Below are 12,091 nucleotides of genomic sequence, written 5' to 3'. Positions count from 1 at the left end.
ACTGCATCTGGATCAGATGAGAAACAAACAAACACACAAAAATCAGGCTGTTAAATGAATAGGAGATAGCGATCGTTCATTTTCATAGAAACAGAACAGTTGGACTTGGTTGGGAGGCTGGTCCTGCACCTTTGCACCAGAGAATGGCAAGTCAGGGACGGGGAATGGAGAGGACAGCATCCAGGCTCCATACTCAGTGTCTTCACCTGACCGCTTGTATGGTCTGAGAGCATCAACAGCACCCTGTCACTGCACATGGAACTGATTCTGTGGTTCTAAGGTGGAAGCTAAGGTAGAGGGTGAGAGTGCTGTGGCGGTGTCTAGCCTTGTCTAGCCGACTCTTCTTCCACTGTGCTCAGTTCTACTGCTGTCTCTCCCTCTTGAGTGCTCAGTTCTTACCTATTCTCAAAACGCTCACTGACCTGGCCATATTTCTGAGTGCTTGCCTTTTCCTTGCCCTTCACTACAAAGTGCCCACTGCCTCCCAGTTCCTCTAATGGGTATAATTAGTTTTTGGGGCTATAGAATTGACTACCATTTGTCTCAGAGCCTCACACCCAGATTTTGCCCCTTTGGCCATATTGGGCCCCAATGACCACTTGATTCCTGAAACTCTCTTCTCATCAGGATGCTGCATTATCCTGACTTTCCTCCTATTTTCGGTTCTCTCCTCTGCCTCCTTCACTGGCTGGTCTACTCTCTCCTCTTCCTCAAAGGTAGATATTCCTCAAGATTCTCTCCTCAGGCTTTGCCTACACCCACTCTCTATGACCTCAACAGTCACTTCTCCGCAGGGAACAGCCACATTGCTATCTTTAGTGCTTGCATGTCTATAGAGCTTCAGACCCACATTCTAAATAACTACTGGTCATTGGTTCATTAATTTGTTCATTTGTTCATTCATTCATTCATTCATTCATTCAGTGTTTATATAGCATCTACTAGGCACCTGGAAAAGATGAATAAATGGGGCTTCTAACTTTGTGAGGTTCCCATCTCCATCAAATACTGCACAGACGGTTCTAATTCAGAAAGTTTATAAAAGAATTCACTGCCTTTCCCTCAAATTTGTTTCTTCTCCAGCCTTCTCATTTCCTGCCGTTGGTACCATCATCTAGTACCATCTAGTCACTTGGGCCTACAACTGAGGAGTCATCCTTAAAACCTCTTTTTTTTTTAACTTCCCATATCCAATCAGCTGCCAAGTTCTGTGGTTTTTACTCAGACTCTGTTTCATGAATCGATACCTGCTTTTCTATCCCAACACTGATTTATCCTTTTATCACCTGCTGCCAGGACTTCTGCGAGAGCCTCCTAACTGGTTTTACCTCCTCTAGATTCTCTTTACCTCTAGTCCATCCTTCGCACCAACGCTATATTAATTTTTCTAAAGTACCATTCTCAACACATCACTCCTATGCTCTTTGCTTACTGGATTAAATTCAAACTTAGTTTAGCATTCAAGGCCCCTGCCAATATAGCCCCAATCTAATTTCCTACTCTTATCTCTACAGTTCATTCTCCACTGCTACAAAGTCCCACTTTTTTCTACCACTTGCCTTGTGTTTCCTTCCTTTCCTACATGTAGCTTCTTCAAAGGCCATCCAAAGGCCACTTTATTTATGAAGCATTTCCCAAAGGAAAGTGCCTTTCTTGAATCCTTAAGTACTTTTACACTACTCCCTTTGCACATTCTATGGATTCTAGTAATTATTTACGTAATTTATCTCCGCCCTCTATAAACTCCTTGAAGACAGACGCTTTTTACATTGTATATCCTGTAGTGTGTAATGCCTTGCACACAGGTTTGCATTCAGCTAATATCTGCCGAACCACATTTAAAAGGAACAGACTAGTGGTTACTAGAGGGGAGGGGGGAAGGGGTAAAGGGGGTCAAATATATGGTGACAGAAAGAAATCTAACTATGAGAGGTGAACACACACTGTAAATATATGTATGCCTTACTGTTAAAGTGTACAGCTGAAACTTATTGGATTTCCTTAACCAATGCCACCATAAAAAAAAATTAATTAATTAAAAAAAAAGAGGATTAGAGATTCCTGCTTAGTCACAGAACCCAAGACTGAATTGGAAAACCTTAAAGCCCATCTACTCCACCCTCCTCTTTTTTCAGATGAGAAGATTAAGGGAAATGACTTGCCCAAGGCCGCATCGTTATTAGCGGCTGAGCATATGATAACTGATATAGAAGGTCACGAGTCTCTAAATACCTGTCAGTGCTTTCTCAATACCAACAGGCCCAGCAGACCGCCAGCAGCGACAAGGTCAGAGAGAGTGAAGGGTCGGGGTGCACTACCTACATGGACATACTGGGTTCCAAAAAGAAAAAAAATTGTTTCACTTACTTCCATAAACTGAACAAATAAATATCTTTTTATAGTTAAATGATGCTTAAAAAATGAGAGTGGATTTAAAGAACAAGGAAGCAAACCTTTCTAACGTGACCAGCAGAAGCAATTATGGCAATATAGCAAATACCGCTGGGGTGGTACACTCAGGGGGAAAGCCAGAAGGAAGATACTTCTCGTGCTTTGGAAAAGCAGTGGGTTCAGCTGAAATTCCCCGTGAGAACATGCTGCAGCAATTCTATGGTTAAATTCATTACCCTATAGAAACATAGGCTACTGGCAATCTTGCTATTATGCCACATCGACACTTCTTTTTGACCTAGCTTTGCTCAGTATGCATCCTATAAGTTTAAGTTTTCACTTACTTTTCTCTCATTATATCACAAACTTACTTATAGAAATACATAGATGACTGCTCCCAAGTCTGTTGTAATTTTCTTTCTCTATTCTCCTCTTGGTGGTAGAAGAAACGTTAATTGTTTAATCTCTTTTCTACCCTCATTCTCAAACAGGATCATTTTCTCTCGCCAAAAGATGAAAAGCCGAACCAAACATGCTGTGGGGATAACAGTGTTTACCTAGGTTAGGAAAACAGACTTTTCCAGGGGATCTCGGAAGTTTTTACTTGGCCACAAAATGTCTTAAATGTCAGCTTATAGTACTACAAGGATTCCTTTGACTCTCCCAGGTGAGCACTTTACTCATTGTCACTCACCAGAGGAAAAACTTGGTACTATTAATCATATTCTTTTCAGCCAGTATGGTGGAGCCATGCTATGCAGTGAAATGTCCATTAAATATCAGCACCCCAGTAGCCACATAAAAGCGAATTGGGCTCAAGAGCTCTTCAGAGTTCTTACTAAACGATCACACGGCCGGACAGGTTAGCAACACTTCCCCAGACAGAGCTTCCTAGTCTTTTCTCCCCTTTGGCAACTACATTAAAATGATAAAGGAAATCACTGATCGATACTTGCAGTACATTGCAGTGAAAAATCACCTGGAAGCATAAAAATCCATTGTGTAATTAGATGAGCGTACATTTTAAATAAGCCGAACATTTGATTTAAATTGTGCATTTTATAATTAAATGGGGACATAATCTTTCTGTCCTTAAATCAAACTCCTTTTTCTCGGCCCCACATCCTGCTGTTATGATCTTCCTTCCATTTTTTGGCAACTTGTCACCCATTTCCTTCTTATTTCTGAGGGTCTGTTAATCAGAACTACTACATGGCGTGTCATGTTTTATTGCTTCAAGGGTGGTTATCTTCTAAAAAAGACTCAGTGAAGATGACTTCATGAAGTTTCACATTTATTCTTTTTCAATGACTCCCATATCCAATATAGTCAGTTTTTAAGTCAAAAGATAATTTTGAGAGGCCGAGGCCTCACAGTCTTCCCAGAATCTGGATAAACAGCTGTCCTCTCTGTCTCTTACATCATCACTTTAATAAAGAATCGGCTCTTGGAACCCAGCTGGCAAGGTTCTTGATGGTGTCAGAGGCAGAGGAGACAGTGGGTCATTTCCATTCTAGCCTGTTTTATTGTCAACATCTCTGCAGATCTGTCTTGGAGGCCCTTAGAGAGCAGAGCTGTTATGTAACACAGTGCCACATACCACTTTCTGCACAGGTCCTATTTTAATATAGCCCTTCCCAGTCTTTAGAAACCACACCAAATCATTCTAAAATGACAGATGGGGCCTTCATGACTAAAGCTTATAAAAAAGACAATAGTAACAATAATAGCTACCATTCATTAGATCTCCAAATTTTGTCAGGGATTGCACCAGGCGTTTTCATATGTAAATACATTCTCATTTAATCTCCATACAATGCCGTCCTGCTGTTAGTACACCCATTTTGCAGATGAGGAAAAGTGAGGCTCAGAGAGCTCAGAGTAACCACTCCAAGATCAGAAAGCTGTGGGTGGAGAGGTCAGAATTTAACCCAGATGTCTCTGACTGTAAATCTGTGCCTTCCGCACCTCCCCCCACCCCCCTGCCACTACACAGCAACTGCTCCAACACAGCAGTTTCTATGTTGGACACATTTCTAGTTCCTACTGTGATTTCAGCACAAGAATGATACTTATGCTATTTCCATGATGGTTGAGAGCCACTGAAAGAACTGGCAGCATAGACCTCAGGTGAAGGAATTCCTCCAGAAACTACCAATAAGTACAGGTTCTTCCTAGCTCCTTTCTATTCGAAGACGAGAACAGGCTTCTCCTATATCTTATATCTGTCTTCTCAAACTCTAATGAACAAATGAGTCACCCGGGATTTCTGATTCAGCGTGTCTGGGATAGAGTCTGTGATTCTGCATTTCTAACAAGCTCCCAGGTGATGCTGATGACACTGGTCTGAGTACCACAGGTCTTACGTCTGACACTCGCTTTCCTACCAAGGGCTGTTTTTGAAGGAGCAGTTCAAGCTGAATAACTTGGCTAATAGCTCACAGGGCTCTACTGGCTTCTGATTCTGGGCCAGTTGGTCAGGTCATCAAGCATTAGACAGAACTCAAGGAGTTTCTGGCATAGAGCATATTATAAAAAAAAAAAAAATCATTTCTAGATCCCTCAGGGCTTTCCTTCCCCCCAATGGAAATTAAAATGATAATGTCTATAACATGTAAAGTTCCTATTTTTTACATTATTGTTATTTTTAACAATAATTATCTGGTAGTAATTCAAATAACACCTTTCCTCTGAGAAATTCAATGAGCTTTACTAACCTTAATTGTCTAACAGCAATTCCCTGGTGTAGATAAAGCTGTCTCAAAGATCACAGTAAATTTAAAATTGCTCCACTTCCCTCCTTTCTTTGTCCCAAATGTGGTGATGAATTAGCGGTGAGGGGTTGCTAATTGGCAAAGACCCACTATCTCATAATTTGAGGCACAGGAAATTTTGTAAAGCAAGCGTGAATCTAAGAAATGAGCAGAGAGGTAGTTAAGGGGGTACAGAATGTTGGTGAGAGGGGAAAAAAAAAGGAGAGTTAAAAGGAGTTAAGAGTAGAACAGAGAAAGTAAAATTATAGAATTAGCTGGATGACCTAGGATGAGTCATTTCAACTCTAGGTGACTCAGCTTTTCCATCCGCAAGAAAAGGCGGTGGATTTTATGATTTTTAAGGTCCCTTAAAACTCTAATAGTCCCCTGAGAAGAAAGATGTGGGAATTAAGCGGCTCATCAACCTGTTAAACCATTAAACCCGTTAAAGGAATCTATTTGACTTTTAACTTTTTAACTAATTACCTAAAACAAATTCCCAAGTCTATATCACTAATCCCACCTCTCTGGAAACTAGTGAGAAAACCATTTAATGAATAAGGCATCACAGGCCTCATGGTCAGACAAACTAATCAGGACCTCCGCTTCAGCTTTCTGATGCTATACTAAATATTTTACATAAAAAAACTTTTAGCTTCTTAATTAACCACTAGTTAATACCCATGTCCAGAAGAAATATCTCTGATGGCTTGAAGACTCTGGGATGGCCCTACCAATAGAAGGTCACACTGTTTGTCACATTAAATCTATGTTAATTTTCTCCATAGAGACCTCTTGATTCCTCTTTGACAGTTCATGAACTCTGTTAATAAGACTTGCTCATCCCAGGAGCCATAGCATTATCAGGTATAGCTGATTCTTTTTTTTAAGTAAGAAATTTTTGGGATCAGGTGATATATTTATATATCTCAAAATATACATACATATGCACATATACATATATGTAAACACATACATATATACATATGATGATGATTTTTCTGGTTTTAATAAAATACCCGATGATGGGAACCCCTTCTCTAAGTCATTGACACTGGAATCTTCCTGTCCAGAAAGCCTGCCACAGGTCCTGAGTATAAGGTCACTTTTAACTCTGTCATGAAGTTTCTGACATGAGCGCAATTTAGGAGGCAACACATTAATGGTGTTGTATCAAAGGTGTCTCTACCTTGCCCCTTTGCATTGAGTATGATTCCTGGGTTAATCGTTACAATTTGTGGCTAAAGGTACCAAGAAGCATCAAAAAGGCATTATACTGGAGAACACACTGTCACTTTCTCCAAAATGAACATCGCTTCCCTTTTCCTGCTCCCGTCATACTAACTTGGCTGACGTTAACGAAATGCTTATTGTGTGGCAGGTATTGTGCTTGGTACTTTTCATGCATTATTTAACTTTATTTCTTACAATCACCCTTCGGAGGTAGGAATTATATTCTAATTTTATAGATGAGGAAACTGATGTTTAGGGAAGGTAAAGTTATTTGCCATAGATCATGAAGCCAGAGAACAGCAAAGCAGGCCTTAAAGGCCATGTTTTAATCATAATGTTCTACGTCTTAATCTACACCTAGCTTGTTATTGCTAAACCATTAATCTTCTGTCTTCACTTTACACCTATTCATTTGAGGTCCTCTCCATAGGCTTATACCAGATTCTTCATCTTGGTCCTCTAATGCCTTCTTGAATCTGTTTTTATCCTTCTCCAAAACCTTCTACACTTTATGTTTTCCCTCTCTACTTTGATCAATACTTCAATCCAAAAACACATTGCCAGTTTTTTCAACAGACATTTATCACCATCTCTTCCAGCTACTTCTTAGCCCTCATTCTCATTCCAACTTATTCTTTCAAGACCTCACATTTGACCTCAAGTGTTCCAACCAAGCTTGAGAGCTCCCCTTCCTTAACATCTACGGAACCTACTCTTTTCACCTAGTCCATTACTAGGCCCCCAGTGGCTTTGCTAGATGTCTTTGTCCAGTCTGACCTTACCCTGTAATTGACCATTTCAACATTATTCTCAATAACCCCCAGATTTCCTTGCTCCCTAACCTCCTATACGTAAGATCTCTTCTTATGTTCTTCAACCATGAATCCATATCAAAACTTTCCATTACCTCCCACTCTCAGCACAGAACCCTACACACGCATGCCAAATGAACCCTCACTCCTGAGCAGTGTTGTTTCCAAGTACAAGTCAACAGTACTTTTTCTTAATATGTCCTATTTTACTAAATTCCCTTCTCCATTCTTTTCCAGTTGATGACCTTCCCTCCTATACCAGTAAGAGGATCTTTACCATCCAGCGCGGTAAGCTTATTTGCTCTCCTCTTTTTCACCAATATCTCTGAATTTTTATCATTTTGTTTTCTCCAGATATATCTATACCTCTTTCTACGTTCTCTTCCTATTTTGGAGGTTATCCTCTCTAATTATGATCTTTATCCTTCCCTTTGGTTCCATTAGTGATATTTTCGTCTCTTTAGCTGATGACACATCCATTCATAATAGTAGTTGATTAATCACCACAATACAGTGTTTTGCCCTGCCTTCGACTCCTGACCTTCGAAATCTTTACAGGTGGCATATCTCAAAGTGAGTTTTATGGAACACTAGAACTTCAAGATGTACCTCAAAAATAAGCTGTTTAGTCAAATAAATATAGGAGACACTGCATTGTATATGTCCCTCTTGTAAACTCATAATGCACATAAGGATATTAAAGGTGCTGAAGACCCCAGTGTTGCCCAAACTTATCGGATTATAGACCCCTCCCCCGCCACTGCCAATCCCTGCCCTTTTTAATGGAACACTTACTAACCTTAGAATATACTTAGAGAAAAGAGGCTTTAGTGGATTTCCCCTGGTTCTAACTAAACTCTTTAGCTTGGGTATGTAAATTCACTAAATCTATATCAAATAAGCCCTCTCAGATTTCCTTTCCATCAATACTCCATTTGGTCTCAACTCGTTAATTTACAGAGCATATTTGTGTCTCTGGGCCCCAGAGCATACCGTTTTGGCTGTTAGGTCTACTTTATCACCTTTTTCTCATCTAGGCTTTTCCACTTCCTTCAAGGCCTGTATTGAATCATATATCCTTTACAAAACTTTTCCTTGTGAAAACTGCTTCTGCCCATATTAACCTCTGCCACTCATTTGACGCTTAGGTAAATGGCCATAGTTTAATGCCTATTTTCTACATCATTGAAGAGAATGTAAATTCTCTAGGGCATGGAACTCGTTTTATAAATCACAGACCATCTAGCACCTAGTGTAGCCCTTGTGCCTAGTACAGGGTTATAACCATGTCAATGGTTGCCATAGACAGAAATGGATGACACTGGAGCCTGGTAGATCAAAACTTGATTTCTGTAGCTACTGGAGCAGTTTTGTATGCTACAGGGCCAGGTGGAATGTACCACTACCTTGTTGGGAAGAAACACCACCCTCCATCACTGTCGTCACTTTTGCAAATGATAACGTGTGTTTGGGGAGACAAAGGATAGATCTAGAAGAGCAAAGGCAGCAATTTTCTTAGGTGAAAATAAGAATTTGTATTAGTCGACATTAAATGCAGAGAAGGGTAAAATAATCTAGGAGCATCAAAGGACCCATGAAAGGAACCATTGGAATAAATACCCTTCTACCAATGATGAGGTTAGTGCTCATGATCATTAAATCCTGGTAACCTGATGAAAAAGAAAAGGCTATTTTCTTACACGAGGAAGTCAAGGGCAGTCTTGTGGGAGGATCCACTGCTTATCACTGTGCCTAGTATGCAGCAACAATTTGCAGAACGTGCTCCTGCCTTCCAGTCATATTTCAACCTCTATCTCTTCAGGTCAGTCTGGAGAAACATTACGTTGGAAAACGAAGGCAGCTTGGCTGCCACGAGCACAAAAGGAACTCCATCTTCCCATAAAGATCTTTGACTGCCACATCACATAAGAGCACAGAGCAGGTGTACGTCTCAGGCGAGTTTGCAATATTCAGATATTAAGGGGCTTTGAATTTTTCAGATTATATGTTATCTGAAGTTGGGACTTAATGGGTTTCCTAATAGTGAATTTGTAGTGAGGCTAGAACTAGGAATTTGGTCTCTTGATGCCTAGTCAGGGAGTTTTATTAGTGAGAGAAGAGAGTATAGCTTTCTTCCTTAAAACCGAAGCAACGAATGATTTTCACATTTTAGCAGAAGAGAAAATACATTTCATTAAGGTACAGCCTGTGAAATATTCTGCCACCTTCCTGGATAAAAAGTGGTATCCGAACAAAAGATTTAATTAAAGACTATTTATAAATGAGAACATTTACATATGTTTAGTTTAAAATAGGTATAGACTATATTTCGTAACGTGTGAAAATAGTAGGATAATGGTACAAATTCTGTAACGGAAAATTCTGTGTTGGTCCTCAGTTAAAATTCATAACAATGTAGTAGAGTATTTATTATTAATTAGTAGTAACCCCCAAAATAAATATTTTTGAGACTGAAATTTTATTGTGGGGGTTATTGGATGGGTGAAGCTAAATGGCTTAGCTATTTTCCCATCGTGCCCCTGTTTAGCACAGCCTTTCAGGACAATTTACATATTTAGGAGTGAAAATGAAGGGTGGCCTACCTTTTGGATGTGTTATAGGCCACTCACTGGGTCAAGGCTGCTGTTATCCAAGAGCCATGTGCAGTTTCTGCAGTAAAGTATCTTAGTTTCTTTCTTTCTTTCTTTCTTTTCTTTTCTTTTCTTTTCTTTTTTTTTGTAGTAAAAAATAGTTTCCTTTTATGTTCTGGGTGAAGTCTGGGATCTCTGCATCTCTCTTCTGCACGTCACCCATAGTGGAGACAGTGGGATACTATTGGCAATGCTTTATACCGATTTAGACACATGAACGGTTGTGTGGTACTTTCACAAACACTTTAAAAATGAGTTCTCCCTCGTGAGTTACACAAAAGAGAAGACTGAGGTGGGGAAGCGAAGTTTACGTTGCCCGGTAGTAGAGCGTAATCTTAAAACCAAAGTTTTCAGCAGAAAATCTCCCCTCTGCCGCGCCCCCGCCCCCCCGCCCCGCGCCTGCAAAATGCCACAGCTGCCAATAAGCCTTGTAGCAAATCTGAGAAACAGAGCACTAGATGGAGAATCACGAGATCCGCCTTGTCTTCCCGTCTTATATTCTGATAAAACTAGCCATGACCAATGTCAAGTCACTAACTTTCTGACCGTTATAAAATCATGGGCCATGAGTCAATGAATGAAATATTTACCTTCCAGCTGTACAACCTCTCACCTGTCAAATGGTATTGTTTAATAATGTGTGCTTTACACATAAAGTTGTGAGGCTAAAATAAGCTGATGCACATGGAAGTTCTTGGCATTCTGTAAAGTGCTGAATCAATGTAGTCTCAAGAATAACTACTACAGGAATGAGGAAAGAGTCGCCTGCGTGTGTGGGAGTTGACGGCCAGTCCACTCCCATTCAGGTTTTGGGAGAAGCTGTAATAAAGCACTGGCACCAGCTCAAATCCCACTCCATCCTCTCCTCTTCTAGCAATGTTGCAGAGCATCACTCAAGCAAAGTTAGTTGAGTGGGTGAGCCAAAGACTCAAGTTCCAACCTTTCTGAGTAGAAGCTACAGAGCATACTGAGCCACAGTGCGGGTGACCAATACTGTTCCTCTAAGTGTGTCTAAAACACTGGGGAGACCAGGGGAGGGAGGTCACTGCTCCCGAGGCCTGGTTTTCTCTTGCGCACAGCTCCAGCCCACATGATTTCACCTGGCAGCCCCAGGAGACAGAAAAGACCCAGAATGAGCAGGAGCCTCCTCTCCTGATAACCTAAGTGCTCTGATTGAAAGGCAGAATGGCTGTACCGAGCCGGCATTGATTTCTCCAGCCTTTGTCTGTGTCTGGTTTCTGTCTCGTTTGGAGGTGGTTACTGTTACTACAAGCAGCATGAATCATGTCTCTGTTAAAAAACAGAGCTTCAATTGTCTTACATAACCCCTGGTAACTGAACGTCTAATAATAGCAAGCCATTTACAGGTAGGGAGTCTGTCTTCCTCCCAGACACACACACACACACACACACACACACCACACACACTATTCCCAATGCCTCTCAGTACGGTGAGACAGATAGGGAAGAGGCAGAGGGAGAAAGGGGCCAATGCAATGGATTTTTATTTGGATTTTAAAATATATTGAATAATCATGCATCACAGCACCTGATGTTTAACCAGTATGTTTAACTGAGCTAGTTTAATAAACTGTAGGGCACAAGCATTCTTCTTCAAAGTATTTGAAACAGCAAGGAACCCTGAACACAACAGAAAGGTACCTTCTCTAATACTCTACTCTACTGCTTACTGCTATATAAAAACACCAAAGATGGGAGTGGGTTGTAGGGAGTTGCGGCGGGGAGGGAGGGCACGGTAGAAGTTTTGCTAAATTGGCTATTAGCTTCTACCAACTAGGATTAATTTTTGAAGGATTTTTTTCTTTTGTCCTTTTTGTTTGACTAGAGAGAGCTATTCCAAAGGTTTTGGGCAAGAGTCATTGCATAAAATTTCAGGGAGTGAAAAGCAACTGAAAACATGGCTGCAATGTCCCAGTACGCAGTCTATACAGTATTAGGCACTATTATCTGAGCCACCTTCTTTGGTAGAGAGAACCCTGCATCTGAAGACTTGGATTTTTCCCATGAGCATAATCTCTGCCTCGTAAGACACGATGAGGTCTTTTCATATGTGATCCCTACTCAGCCACCCGTTAAGGTGATTACCAAAAAACAGAATAATAGGATGGGCCAAAAAAAATGACCCTTAGAAAATTACGAAGATAAGTTTTCCTTTGAACCACTAATTTGGTTGAGGAAAAATATAGGCTCTGGATAGCACATTAAAAAGGGTATAAAGAAAAAAAAACAA

The sequence above is a fragment of the Pteropus vampyrus genome, unplaced genomic scaffold (genome assembly GCF_000151845.1).
Source record: "Pteropus vampyrus isolate Shadow unplaced genomic scaffold, Pvam_2.0 Scaffold1, whole genome shotgun sequence".
Classification (NCBI taxonomy): Eukaryota; Metazoa; Chordata; class Mammalia; order Chiroptera; family Pteropodidae; genus Pteropus; species Pteropus vampyrus.
This window is presented reverse-complemented; position numbering follows the sequence as displayed.